Source organism: Alexandromys fortis, unplaced genomic scaffold, assembly GCF_014885135.2.
Source record: "Alexandromys fortis isolate MF-2015 unplaced genomic scaffold, M_Fortis_MF-2015_v1.1 scaffold_38, whole genome shotgun sequence".
NCBI lineage: Eukaryota > Metazoa > Chordata > Mammalia > Rodentia > Cricetidae > Alexandromys > Alexandromys fortis.
The window spans coordinates 2,536,550-2,552,139 of record NW_026067916.1 but is presented as its reverse complement, the minus strand read 5'-3'; the positions used below and the strand labels follow the sequence as shown (position 1 = coordinate 2,552,139).

The 15,590-nt window shown below is 43.4% G+C and overlaps 1 protein-coding gene across 8 annotated transcripts in view; it reads right to left on the bottom strand.

Annotated features, from left to right (window-relative positions):
* Cdk14 (cyclin dependent kinase 14) overlaps positions 1–15,590 on the bottom strand; it is a 575,534-nt gene that overhangs the window by 503,745 nt on the left and 56,199 nt on the right. The window contains exon 1 of one of the 8 annotated variants that reach the window (XM_050139709.1): positions 8,898–9,030. The exons of the other annotated variants lie outside the window; for them this stretch is intronic. The gene's annotated coding sequence lies outside the window, so the exon portion shown is untranslated. Of the gene's footprint in view, positions 1–8,897; positions 9,031–15,590 lie in introns of those variants that run through there. 8 annotated transcript variants of the gene reach the window in all.

The window sequence follows — 15,590 nt, the reverse complement described above, 5'->3', positions numbered from 1 at the left end:
AACGTAGACAATATAAACAAGAACACATTAAAAAGTAGAGACGATTTGTGTGTATACATATGTCTATAACTATAACTGGAATTTGAAAGCAAACATGCATTGTGCAATGGATGGATGGATGGATGTGTGAGTGGGTGGCTGGGTGGATGGATGAATGGGTGGATGGATGGGTGGATGGATGGATGGATGGATGGATGGATGGATGGATGGATGGGTGGGTGGGTGGGTGGATGGATGGATGGATGGATGGATGGATGGATGGATGGGAGCATGGATAGAGGATGGGTGGATACGTAGGTGGACGGATGGATGGGTGGGTGGCTGTATGAATGGGTAGATGGATAGGTGGGTGGATGGATGATGGATGGATGGATGGATGGATGGACGGACGAAGGTGGCTGCTTACTCCAGGAAGCCTGTATCATGAGGGCAAACCTCGTGGCCTGTAAGCACCTGAGTAAATAATCAGTGAATGCTAGCTGTAGGTCTGGGGAAGATACGTTCATGGGGACCCATGCATCTGTAGTGAATGAATCTCCCCACACACGGTCTACGGACACTAACAAATGGTCAATCGGCATCAAGTCTGAGGTGCGGATGAGTATCATGTGCCCACAGAGGCAGAAGCCCAAGAGCATGTCAGTGACAGCATTCTACTGCAAATGCATAAACAAATCTACATAGGAGGAAGCAGTACAAACATGGCATGGAGCAGCAGTCTATTAAAAACAAAAAAACAGCTCCACCTAGAAATGCCAATGTCTTAAATATAGAAGCTGAAGAACTGCATTCGACCCAAGGAGCCAAAACTACGTAGCCAAGTAAATATAATATATGATTCTAGGCTTGGGTCTTCCCTGGGGTGAGACAATGCCATGCAACACTATTCGTTAGGTGAGATGACAAAATCAGGAAATAAGCCATGTATTAGAGCAAAAGTATTCGATCCGTGTGAAGTATACTGAAGTTGACAGCGTAAGAGATCACACACACTATCTTATATACAGCTTACTCTCAGGTCTAAGACTGTGTATAAATGTGTGTGCCTGTGTACACACACACACACACACTGCACAGACAGGACGATGATGATGATGATAGACAGGTAGGCAGATAGATGGAGGAACTAGAGAGGAGGCGGGAAAAATGAGAGAGGACAGAAAAAAACAGTGGAAGGGGATACTTTAATGGTCTTTGTAAAGTTTTACACAAGTTGAAATAACTTACAAAAAAAAGTTTTTAAACACTTAAGATTTTTTTCAGGAAAACTAATCTTTTACAAATACAAATCAAAAAGAAAAAAGAAAGGAGGGAGGCAGGAAAGAAGGGGGGGGAGAAAGGATAGGAGCAGAGCCAGGTGGTGGTGTTGTCATACGCCTTTAATCTCAGAATCTGTGAGGCAGGGGCAGGTGGGTCTCCGAGTTTGAGACCAGTCTGTTCTAGAGAGCAAGTTACAGGACTATACAAAGAAACCTTGAAACCCTGTATCAAAAAACACAAACAAAACAATAATTCATATATTCCCCCTGAAGACTTGTCTACATTATTATCATCTTTTTTTTTTTTTTTTTTTTTTTTTTTTGGCTAGATAGAGAAATGTAAACTTTGCCTCCTAGGCTTCTAAGTAAATGATTAAAAATGACACATGGTTGGGGCAAATATAAAGTCAGGAGAACCAGACCACAGGAAACTGGTACAGGCATAAAGTTATAAGACACCACAGTACAGTGAACACCAGTACTGAGAGGACGCGACCAAAGTATCATTTAAAGTGGACATAAAAACTAGATTATTGCAAATGTCTTTTATGTTTCGTTGCACATAATTCACTCAAGAATCCTTTTTTTCTTTAATTTGAGTAAGTTTTTTTTATTCTGTCCATGGGGACCTTACCAAAAAAAAAAAACACTCTTGATTTTAAGAAATTTAATATATCTTTAAAGACAATTATATAAATAATAGAATATTATAAATATAATACATCACATTTTACCTTTATTTTTAATATTTTATTCTTTGCAAATTTTAGGTATTTTGATTATATTCACCCCCAATTCTTCGCCTCTACAATTACTTCCACACAGATCCCCTCTCCTCCTGTCTCACTGAACAAATCCACCCTCTCCTCCCCGTCCCCCAACCGTCATGTCCTCTTTTTTTTTAACCCATGGAATCCAATTGTGTTGCCCACAAACTCATGATATGGGGTCATCCACTAGAGTGTGGGCCTACCAGGAGCTATACCCTTAAAAAAGCCTCAACCCACCCCCAAGAAAGCATCAACCTCACAGCTCTTCAGTGAGGTGTGGAGGTTCATGACCCCTTCCCCTCCCGCGCCATGGCCCCTTCCTTGCTCTCCGTGCTAGAATGCTGGCTGACGTGATCCCGTGCAGACCTGTTCACACAATCACAGCCGCACAAGTTGACTAGTGCAAAGGCCCAAAGGATGTTGGTCCACTCAAGTTCTCCCTGACCTCTGACTCTAACAGACTTTCTGTGGTGGCAAGATTTTCCTGCAAACAGTCTAGAAATTCAGGCTCCTCCCACCTCCCATTTTAACCAAAATTATAAACCGCCACCTATAAATTCCAATATTAAATTTCAAAAAGGATGATTTAAAGACTGGCCAGATGTAGTGGCTCAGGTCTGTAGTGTCCCTGGGGGCTGGACCACACATGCTGAGACTGTCTCTGAACTCTGTCCTGTCTATAGTGTTGTCTCTTCTGCAACTGAGGCAAGACGAAAATAAAATTCATAACACACCTGAATCCTGTTTCCAACTCATTTATTTCTACAGAAACAATCACTTCCTTTCTTTGTGTCCTTAGATTTTCATTTGTTTCTCTCTCACTTATGTCTGTAAGTTACTCTTCATTGTCAAGCTGACTTGATTTAGACTCTCCTAAGAGACACACCTAATTAATGTGTGTCTGTGAGGACGTTCTCAGAATTAACTAAAGGGGAAAATCCCACTGTGACTATAGGTGACAGCCCCCCATGGCAGATGCAGTCTCTGCCTAATACACAGGAAAATGAAGCAACCCAAGCCGCATGAAAGGTTACATTCTTGTTACAGATGCAAGTGTAATGGTCATAAATCTGCCACTTGGCAGACAGGGCGACCACGGCACAGGTATCCATGGTACTCACGCCACAGTCCAGGCTCCCAGAGGGAGTGGAGACAAAGGTCCATCAGGAGCCACACCTACCAACAAGCATGTACTGAAAATGCGTCTCAAGTGGCTACTAAGAACTTTGTGAACTGTCCCAGATGGGCAGACTGGCAAAGGGATGAAAAGTCTCCCTGCTTCCTTGTAGACAACCCATCTTACCACAGGGCAGAAATGTCTGAAATGGGGTAATACACAGACAGTATTTGAAATATGTGTCTTAAATGGTCAAGTTTTAATTACATTGCTTCACTTAAAAACTCAGTAGAAAGTAGTACCTTGGGTTCGATCCCCAGTAAAAGAAAATTTAAGAGCTGGCTTATGTTCTCTTGTTAAACAAACAAACAAAAAAGCACCCTACATCTTCAAACCTGTATATGACAACAATACAGAGTTTGTCTCGTCACAGAATCCATGGAAGAGATGATTTAACTTTCCAGCAGAGCTTGGAAAACACTGGACCGTATACAAAACCATGTTCTAAAACACAACGACATAGAAAACTGGGTTTGGGTTGGCCCCACAAAGTTTCAAACCATGAGAAATGAGTTCTTTTGTCTTCTAATTCGGGATCACAATGGTGTTTAGAGTACAAAAAAAAATATGCAGATAAAAACAATGATAAAATCAGTTCTTCTCCCCCTAAGAGCCACAGGAACCGAAGTCTGCAAACACTCCGGCAGCTGATGTGGATCACGGTGCGTGTGTAGTACGTGCAAGGAGACATGTAGGGCAACATTCTGCTGTAAGTCGTAAGGAGTCATCCGGAGGGACCAGATTAAGCTACACAGTAGCCTTCCACTGTCCTGCCATGTCACTGAGTGCAAGACAAATGAAAACTCATTCCCTCTGACCCCAGCTTCTTCTATACTGTGGTTCTAAATTTATTATTCATGCTGGATTTTATGTCCCCAATGGATGCAGATATGGGGTTCTTCTATGCACAATTGTGTCAAAGATAACAAATTGAATTATATTGAATATTTGGTAACCTAACATAATGTTCAAATAAACTGAGTATTTTTAATTGAACATTGGAAACTGTTTCATAAATTCATCTGAAGAGACTGTTGCAAAATCCAAGGAAGATATAAACTGATGCCTTCCTAGTGCCATTAGCCGAGGCAGTATTTCATAATATTAAAACACTCCACTGCTACACAACTTGTGATCTTCATGTCTGTCTGCTGGACTGGCTGATGTTTGTCAACTCGACACAAGCCAGAGTCATCAGAGAGGAAGGAGCCTCAGTTGACAAAATGCCTCCCTGAGATCCAGCTATAAGGCATTTTCTCCATTAGTGATCAATGGGGGAGGGTACAGCCCCTGGTGTGTGGCACCATCCCTAGGCAGGTGGTCCTGGATTCTGCATGGAAGCAGGTTGTGCAAATCATGGAAGCAAACCAGTAAGCAGCTCCCCTCTAAGGCTCTGCATCAGGTCCTGCCTCCAGGATCCTGCCCTGTTTTGAGTTCCTGTCCTGACTTCCTTCAGTGATGAACAGTGATGCTCAAGTGTAAGTCTGATAAACCCTTTCCTCCTCAACTTGCTTTTTGGTGATGGTGTTTCGACACAGCAATAGAAACCCAGGCTAAAAGTGCCTGTCAAGCGTTAAGATTATAGGTATGTGCTATCACCCTTGTCTTAGCTATAACACTCCTCTAAAGTAAACTGCTCTGGAAGCTGGTGTTTCAAGAGATCCTCGGGAGAAACATATGCTGAACAATTTAACAAAATCACCTTTATTCCGTGAGGATAACCGCCACTATAGGCCATTAAAGAGACAGTACACTGCCTGTCCCAACAAGTCATTAGTATTATGAGAAAACATAAATAGAAATGTTTTGGGTCAATTATAAAAAAAAAGTGTTTGAAGTAATAAACTTTGAAACATTCTGTTCGACTATACAGCTCAACTTACTTTAATTCAAATTGCAATCAGTTAACAGATTTTGAGCTGATCACAAATCACTGAGCCACACACATTCCTGAAGAGCTGCTCCCTACTTTTGTTACAACTCCTCCCAATGTAATTCCTTTAAGACATTTACATCTCAGTGACTGTCGCTCTCCTGACCCTTTTACCTTGAATAGAGAAATCTGCCTGCCTTTCTCAAGGCATTGAGCTGTGTCTGCATTCCGAACACGGACATAAGAGACACACACTAACAATGACAAATGGGTGAGGAACCAGGGAGAACTTCTACGCCTATACAATCCTTCATTAAATCCCATACCCATCCAGCACTTCTAAATGGATAGAAAGTCGGATTGTATGCCAAAGGCTTACAAAAACCTATCAAAGTACCACCTTACCATCAGCCTGAAGAGGGACATGAAAGAGAGAAATACGGTTTGCCTTTCAGCTCCTGTCATGAACAAGCATGAACACCTCCACCCTAGTGGGGGAGACCGAAGCCCAAAGCCATCATAATACAGGCGGTAATGCTTCCCTCTTCCTCTCTTCTTCTAAAGCTTTGGGACGGGTTCTTTTGTTCCTGTGCCTACCTGTGTGAGAGGGCTGCTCAACAGCCTGAGTCGGGCAAACAACTTGCACCCTTCCCCCTCTACTGGTCCTTCTCAGTGCCCACTTCATTTCATCATAACACTACGGTTTCACCTGCTACTCTATAAAACACAAACGGGCTCCCTGGACAGCTGGTCAAAAGCATCTACCGGCAGTGCTCGCCAGCAGGGAGGAACGGCGGCTGGCCTCCACGCTACCCTTATCATCAGCTAATAACTAGGCAGGGGCTCCACTAATCATTTAAACTAAGCAAATGTTTACACTCGCTGAGTCACAGCCACTCTGACCCAACTGTTGACTCTGCCCAAGAGACACCCAGGGACCAGCTGCCTGCCAGCCACACAGCTGGCACCAGTGGGCATCCTCCTAACCCATTTCCCTGGCAACCTAAAGCAATAATCCTCCCGGAAATAGGGCATTGGTGCATAACCCATAGAGACCTGACCTTCTCAATACTTGGTCCCATCCCCAACTTCCATGACACAAAGGCATAAGATTCGCAAATGTTAAGCAAATGGGAAAACACCCAATCTTAAGCACTACATGAGTTTCCGAGGATACGGGCTTGATCACGCATGCGTCTATGAGTGGGCTATTTGTTACGGAAGAGCAGCTCTCAGCAGAGCACACTATGTATTCTCTCCCATCGCCTACGAAAGGCGGAGCCCCTCAGAGGTTTCCCTTTTAGTAGCTATGAAAAGGAGACCTCCTTTAAGTGGCTAGGAGGCTGTACTTTCACGACAGAACTGGAATCACAAGTTTTAAAACAGCACCCCACTGGGCTTTAAACAGGAAACAGCCTACAACACAAGAAAACTTTGAAAATGATCACAGGACTGTGAGAGCATGGTTTTAAAGCGCACTTGTCCAGAAGAAGACCAGGAGGATTTAGAGTGGATCTGACATGGCTGTTACAGCCGCCCAAGCTTCACCGTAAGGTTTTAGGGACTGGATAACATTGGGGTGAGGGTGGACGAATACAGGGAAGCTTCAGGGTCAGCAGAAGCAGTCGAGACTGTCGGAACATGAGTAAATGGACAAAGTCCACCATCTCATCTTGTTACAGTGGGCATTTAAGGATTCGTTAGGCCAGTGGATCTAGGGAGATCTTCTGTTACTTGCTTCCTATTAAACAGCAATGCATCAAATTTAGAAGCACATGCTGAAATATCTAAGAAACTATAAAAGAAATGATGATAAACACATATATCTGAACACATAGTTATCACTTCATTTCTTAAAAAAATATTGGAAACTCGAAGCACATTAATAAAGCAAATTTCATACACAACTAGAGGGGATGTTTTTTAAGGATGATAGGGCTGGTTCCCGGTTTTATGTGAGCCTTGGTACTTTTTTTACTTAAAGAACCTGACATGGCTCTAACTGATCCTCAGCTGCAAGCGGCCATGACAACCTCTTCTGGTCACTCTCTCCTCACTCACTCCACCAGCACATGCCACCCCCTCCTACGAGCACATCAGGGCCTGTGCCCTGGCTGCCCCTTCTGCAGGGCTTGCTCTTCTGGCGCTCCAACGTTCCCCTCAGCCTGTGGCATTTAGCTAACACCCACTTCTCAGGGATGCGCTCCTGGACCACCACCACCACCTGTCTCCTCTTATCCTTCTCTTCTTAAGGACTACTTCTAACACACTACGTAGACAGCACGGCTTCAAAACCTTTCTCTTCACTAAAATGCAAAGTTGACAAAGGAACTGTGTCTGCTGTTAAGCAGATCACCGCACACCGGTGCCCCCGAGGCCCAGGTATATGGTGGGTGCTCAGGAAACCTCTCCTTGTAAGTGGGCAAATGTACTGCTGTTGGTTAGGTCCGCAGTACCTTCCAGGAGAGCCAGACAGCCTCACAGGCCCCTGCCTAGCCCCCTTGCTTGCCTTCTTTGCCACTCTTCTGGTTTTCTCCCTGTGCTTAGCTCCAGGTCTTGTTTAAAGGAGCTTTCGTGATAAGCAATCTAAAATCGTTCATGAAGGTAAGTAGGGTTTAAGGAAATCGATGAGTGGACTCGAGGTCAGGGGAGCCACAGGAAACGTCGGCCATTTTCGTTTTGTGTGTTTTTACAATCTTCGGATCATATCACTGTAAGATCTTCTTTATATAAGATATTTCTAGAAAGAAGGCTGACACTTAATCGATATAGGAAATTGGTGACCATTTATATAGCTGTTTGCTTTGTAGAAAAGAGAATAAATTGCACGGGTACATTAAATTGATTCAATTTGTGACCAAAATTCATGAAAGTGCTGTTTGAAGCAATGCATGCATAAACTGCTTAACACAGATACAGTTGGTTGGTTATCTGGCCGAATTCGGTCCCTCCTCGCAGCTTCATAATACCCCCGAGTTAACTGCTAAGACTTTGCTAGGAACTGCCAAATTTCTGTTTTAACACCAACAAAAAGAAAGTTTTGCATGGCCTATGCCAGCATTCACTGAGGAAGGCAATGCACCATCTTCAGAGGCTAAAGCAAAACATTTAAATAGAAGATAGTCAGGTTTGGAAAGGACGGCTCCAAGGGCCACACTCGGTATGCAAACATGAGAGTTACACAATTGCAATGAATGAAGCAACAGTTGGGCACAGGAATACATCCACTGAGAAATGGGGGGTGATGCTTTAAGGAAAACAATCCCTAGCTATCTGAAAATAGTCAGTGTACAGGAACGGCCAGACCCACGGGACTCTGAGCACTTTAAAAAAAAACATACCCTAGACTGTCCCTGAGCTAACCAGACTGGTTATGGGTGAGCCTCCTCCTCAGCCACGGCCACATTAGGAGAATGGATCACAATCAACAAATGCTCCCAAAGGACACCACTGGGGCAAGCGTTATCTAAACCTTCTGGGTTACATATCGCCACATCTCAAGTGGAGAGGGCTGGGCTCCACCTTCAGGCAGAAAAGGGGGAGAAGAGGACCTTTTAGTGGCCCGTCCAGCACAGCAGAGCCAGGAGAGGGCCGATAGTGTCCAGCATGCAGGCTGGAAGAGGCTGTGCGCTCTGCAGAAGAGCAAGCACGGAGCTGTTGTCTTTACTCGCCATTTTTAAAGTTGTCTACAAGAAATGGTTTTTGGAAAGGATACTTGCACTAACCATAATTATGCATTTTATGATTTTTTTTTTAATCCTTCTGGGAAGAAAAGCCTCCCTCAATGTCTGAATGTGAAAGTCTACAACAGGCTTTACCTTCCCATTTTCAAGAAGTGTAATCACGGGTGCAAATTAAGCTGCCGAGTTCCTCAACGGCTTGCTCCGCTCCTCACCTAGAACACGGCTACATCTGCAGAAAGTCTCTCTTCACACTCTCTAGTGGACTGGCCTTTCCGGTGAGGCCATCCTCTAGTGGCCAAAGGTCCCTCTCGAGCTCTGGCTATCTTCTCTCTGCACTGATAAGACAGACAGTTCTGACAGGCCCACCAAGTGACCCCTGCTCCCTCCCTCACCAGCAAGACATTCCACACTACAGCCTCCCCTCCCAAACTCTATCCTAACTGACCCACGCTTCCATCAGTCACCAATGACTTTGTTCCAGATCTTGTGTTATATTTTTCTGCTGGAAACAACTATAATGTTTAAACTTTGGACACAGACTTTCCAGAAAAGTCCATGGGGAACTTCTGTGTGATTCGATATTGTCTGCATCATGCACAACAAGGCTATCTGAAGATGGAGCCAGGGTCCAAGAGAATCGGCTAAGTTGACTGTCGAGACGTCAACTGCTCCCGTGACAATACAGTCACCTCAATGCCATCAGCACTGAACATCAGATAAAGGGTGTCAGTGTGTATGTGGAGTGATATACCAGCTGTAAGCTCAGTTTAGTGAGTCTTAGATAGCCTTAAAAAGCAAGTTCTACCCTTGATATAAATTAGTGGGAACCAAAACACTTAAAATTCATCTCTCATATGGTGTCATTAGTGGAAGCCATGAAAACAAAAGTATAAATATGCTATACAGTAAGTGGCAAAATTAATATTTTGTGACTTAATGAACATGAATTTTTGATTATTAGTGCCCAGGTTTTCCTCAGTACAAGCTTTTTTATATAATAATGTAGGTGAGTTTATATATCTGTAAGAAAATAATAATTTGTTTTAAACACGAATGTAATGTTTCAACTGTCATTTCTATTATGAAGACAGACCACAAAGCATGAAAAAAAACTGATGCCAAACTTTTTATAATTGCAACTGTAGACATTTTTCACATCAATAAAACACTGTTTTAACACGAGGAACTCCATCATTCATGAAGCCATGAACCCATGTTCATGCACCAAGAAGAAGAAACTCACAACTTTGGGCATAATCTATGGCCCACTGGGCTTCAGTTTTCTTCTCTATGAAATGATGCGTTTGATGAAATCGCCTGAATCCACACAGTAAGGTCAAACTAAGGTCAAATCCATGAAGGAAGAAAAGAGCATATTGCCCTAAGCTCCTGGCCTTGTGTCTGTGTTAAGTCACAGCTCCTTCAGGAACACACCTGAAAAGGAGTGAGCAAACTCACAGATATGGGATGTCCAGCAATGGTCTGCGCTCCACCCACAGCTACATCCTAGACCTGCATATTATTGTGTTTTAATAAATAAAGTTTGCCTGAAGATTGGAGCTCAAAGCAGACACACACTAGTCAGCCAAACAGGCCAGGCAGTGGTGGTACACACCTTTAATGCCAGCGGCCACACTAGTCAGCCAAACAGGCCTGGCAGTGGTGGTGCACACCTTTAATCCCAACACTACAGAGGAATATCAAACAGGAGAAGACAACTCTCAGCTCAGTCTCAGTCTGAGGATTTGTGGTGGGAAGATCGTCCATTTGGGTCTGAGGTAGAGGTAAAAGTCAGTAGCTGGCTGCTTTGATTTTCTGACCTCCAGCCTGAACCCCAATATCTGTCTCTGGGTTTTTATTATTCATGATATAAAAAGAAAGGCGTATCTCTGTGTCTTAGCCCACACGTCTCTCCATGTTTGCTTTATACACAGACAGATGTCCACCTGGAGGGGTAGGACTTCTATAGTTCTAGTCTATGCCAGCTTCCTTTCACACTCGTTTGGATTCTCTCTCATTATCCTTTCTCAGTCTGCGTCCATCTCTGAGCTACCCACTCTTTGTGAAAAGACAATTTATAAACCAAATGGTAAGGAAGGAATTCCACAGGGAACAGATCAGGCGTCACTGTCAGAGAAACAGAGCAGGAGAGAAAGGCACAGCGCCAGATGTCCACTGTAACTTAGTTGTTCATTTAATTAAATGTAATCAACATTTATAAGGAGACTTTGACCTCTCTCTGATTCTATTCCTACTACTTTGAATTACACAAATACCAATTAATTATGTCATTATTCGTTAAGAATGGAGGCTTTAGGACAAGGGTGGAAAGGCAAGAAGGTAGAGGTAAGGAGAAAATAACGACCTTTCTAGGTCATGCTACAGCTGAAGTCAAATTTTATTCTTAATAGTATGGACTTCCTTTGCATCATATACAAAGATGAACTCAAAGTGGATCACTGTCCTAAATATAAAGGCTACAACTAATAAGTTCTCAGAAAAAAAAAAAGTGTAGATGAACAAGATCCCAAATTTGGTAATAGTTTCTTAGGAATGAATTGTATCTTTAAAAAAAAAAAAAAAAGCAAACGATCTAAATGAAACAATGGAAAGCTGGATCCAATCAAAATATAAGTGTTACTGCTTCAGAGCACATCAACAAGGAATGAAAAGAAAAGCCAAAGTATGGGAGAAGATTTTTGCAGTTTTTGTCTCTGAAGCAAGGCTAGCATCCAGAATCAATGACAGAGTACGAGTCAATAATATAAATGCAACCTAGATAAAAGTCAGGGCTTAAGACAGATGTGGGGGTGCACACTTTTAATCCCAGCACTCGGGAGGCAGAGGCAGATGGATCTCTGTGGGTCTGAGGTCAGCCTGAACTACAAGAGCTAGTTCCAGGACAGCGAGAGCTACACAGAGAGACCCTGTCTCGAAAAGACTGATGGATGGATGGATGGATGGATGGATGGATGGATGGATGGATGGACGGACGGACGGACACAGAAAGACAGATGGATGGACGGACAGATGAAGATAGGCAGGCAGACAGACAGAAGCCAGTGCTTGAAAAGACAGTTCTCCACAGAAGATATACAACAGCAAATATCAACATGAAAAGGTGTCTACTCACTGACCGTTACAGAAATGACAGTCTAGACCATATACACTTCCACGCCACTGTGACGGATAACATCGGAAAGGATGTGGAAAGTGGAACTCCCCGGCACCGCAGGTGGGATTTAAAGAGTGCACACTGCAAAGTGCTGGGCTGTCTCACCGGCAGTCATACAGTTGGGGGATGTCCTGGAAGATCAATTTTCCTGATATATGCCAAAAATAAGAACATATGTCAACAAAAACTTACTGATGAATGTTCACAACAGTACAGTCACAGTAGCCAGCACGTAGAGACAGCCCAAATGTCCCCAAGTGATAAATGGAAAACAAAACGTGGTATGTATGGAGGAATACAGCACAACAGGCCATTCAGTGTCCATAACAACCACAGTTAGAGGAGAAAAAAGAGTGAAAAGTTACTGCTAATGAGATTGGGCACATTTTAGGAGTGAGAGGAAGGTTCTGGAATTAAGCAGTGGCGATGATACATACTTTTATGAATATAGGAAGGAAGGAAACTTATGGTGTGAGATTATATTTCTGACTCTTCAAATGTGAATATTAACACAGTATTACAAATTGCCCAAGAATTCCATCTTGGTAAGCAATAATACTGAGATAAAGTAACATCCCTTTGAGGATGCTCCCGGAGTCTGGGGCCCACAGTTCGGGGGCACCGCAAATCCACATCTGCTACTCATAAGGCCCGCTCCACTCCCCGTCCCCCTAGGTCCTCCCAGGAAAAGTATGCACACACAAGATGAACAGCAAAGTATTTCTCATTACACTTTAAAAAGAGTCTGGCCAAAGAATTGGTAAATAATATGGAATTTTGGTAACAGTTAAATTTGGATAATAGAATTGTCTTAACTTTTACATGTGTTTTAAATTCTTGAAATAAAAATTATTAGGAGACTGACATTAAAAAAATTGCATTTCTTGTGCTTAGAATACAAGCAATTAGGCCAGACCTGGCTATAAAGAAAATCCTCTGAAAATGAAGTAAACATTGAAACGTTGAAGTCAAGTCATGGAGAGAGATGAATAAAATCTGCTTGCTATTCCCATTACTTCTAGAACATTCCTTTCTAAGACATTTCCTCTAACTAATTAAAACCATGTAAGCACAGCATTTTCCTAAACTATACTTTGTGCAACACCAAACAATACTCAAGACAGAAACAGATGTTCCCCAACAGAAGTGACTGAAGGTAGGCAAGAAAGACTACATCACAGCTATTCGAGACACGGGCTCTCAGGCCCTTCATACACTCGCGTGTATGGTAAGCCACCGGAATGAGACACAGCGTGCCTCACTGGGGAAGCAGGGAACTCCACTTCCTTCTATAGACTATCTATTAAGCTCATGGAGTAATTTCTCAGAGAACCGGAGCAGGGCCTGATATGAACACAAACCCCAGAACACCCCCGTGCACTCTCATCCTCCCTCACTGCCAGGGGTCTCAGTACACAGCCCAGGCTAACTCATGAACCTCCTGGCTCAGTCTCCCACACGAGGGGATTATGGTACACCGCCCATGCCTGCTCTTGTCTGTCTCTTCAATCCACCCAGAGCCAGAGTTTATGACATGAAAGCTTAGAGAAAACGCTTTCCCTCGGAGAAAATATATTCGAGCTAAGCCTGGAAATAAAGCAAGAAATGAAATCTGCAGTGTTCTAGCCAGGGCAAAGGCAAGAGCAAGCGCAGGGATCTGAGATGAAAAGAACCCGTGGAGCACATAAGAATCGATGGAGGAGAAAGAAAAGGAGCACCCAGATGAAGGGAGGGGGGCTGGAGGGTGATGGCATGTACCCACAAAAGGACTGCTCTACGATGCTGCCCAATACTGTTCCTGAAAGCCCCAAGCACGGAATTATTATATATGTGCACATACCAGAAAGTAACTCTGGAAATCCTGCTTTTTTTCTCTTATATCAACATTTCCAGAAAGAGGGTAAAACTTCTAGGATAGTCTGAGCCTGGAAAGAATCCCTATCATTACTCAGAAGCTTTCTCTCCTGTCGCTGAACTCTAACATTTTCACTTCATGTATTCAATGAAATTATGCTAATATCTAGCCCCCATCCCCCCACCCAACTCCATCATATGACCAGCAGCACATCTCACTCCAGTGTCAGGTCTTGGGTTGCTGTGGTGGTGGTGGTGGTGGTGGTGGTTTGGCTACACACTAAGTGCAGTCAGTGCTTTGTGTCACACTTGTAATTGCTCAGACTGTAACTGAAGTTAAAAGCCACCCCCTGATGGAGGAGGGTCATCTTTCTATCTGTTGTTTCATTGGTTAAATAAAGAAACTGCCTTGGCCCTTTAATAGGACATAAAATTAGGTAGGCGGAGTAAACAGAACAGAATGCCGGGAGAAAGAAGCTGAGTAGGAGTCGCCATGGTTCTCCCACTCCAGACAGATGCAGGTTAAGATCTTTCCTGGTAAGCGCACCTTGTGGTGCTACATAGATTATTAGAAATGGGTTAAGAGGATGGAACTAATGGGCCAGGCAGTGTTTAAAAGAATACAGTTTCCGTGTAATTATTTCGGGGTAAAGCTAGCCGGGTGGCGGAAGGTAGCCCGCTGCTCCTAATACAACAACCCCCGGCTTTTAGCCTCCTTTTCTGCTTTTTAACTTGTTTGCTGATGTTCATAGAGCTGTTATGGAAAAACAGTACATGAATGCATCCAAAGACCTATAGGAATCAGGATTTCGTGGCTTCCTTGACAGTTTGAAGATCTGACAATGTTGAGACTTTAGTATAACAGGATACAAAAGCTGGAGATAAAGTGAGCTTGCTTGTCCTCAACACATGCTTGACGTACCTTAGATGGACCTTCCAGATATGTCCAGTGCACGGCACACACACACACACACACACACACACACACACACACACACACACACGAAGATACAGGAGCAGAAACAGAGGCAGAAAGACAGACAGAGGGTATTATGTTGTTTAATGTTGATTCTGATACTGATTTTGTTATGTTTTGTTTTTTGAGACAGGGTTTTTTTATGTAGCTCTGGCTGTCCTGGAACTCACTCTTTAGACTAGGCTGGTCTTAAACTCATAGAGATCCACCTGCCTCTGCCTCCCAAGTGCTGGGATTAAAGGCATGTGCCACTACCTCCTGGCTGATAGTATTTTTATTAAATGAGAATTAGGCTAACCTAAATTTTATGCACATAAAAACTGATGAACCACGACCAGTAAATTAAAAGGAACAAGCGAAAGGAATTTCCAAATATGTAGTTTACATTACTTACTGCACAGGAATCCTGCCTTTTCTAAGAAACACAGAATGTCAAGTTACTTTTTCTAGTAAAACTTTCGGGGTTCCAAGGTAGGGCTGAGCTCACCAATATCTGAGATTTACAAGAACACCTTCAAACCTTGGCAGTAAAACTGCTTCTTTCAGAATTATATATAGGCGTAGAAGAGCCTCCACGTTGCTGTCGGCTTGCTGTGGATACATTAGAAGACAAAGGCCATAAACTGGCTGTGCATGGTGGCTCAAGCCTTTAATCCCAGCACCACACCAAGGGACAGGCGCAGCAAATCTATGTGAGTGCAAAACCACCTGATCTATATAGAGTTTCAGGCAAGCTAAGGATGCATAGTGAGGCCTGGTCTTAAAGAAAAGAAGAGAGAAGGAGAGAGGGAAGGAGGGAGAGAAGGAGGGAGGGAGGGAGGGA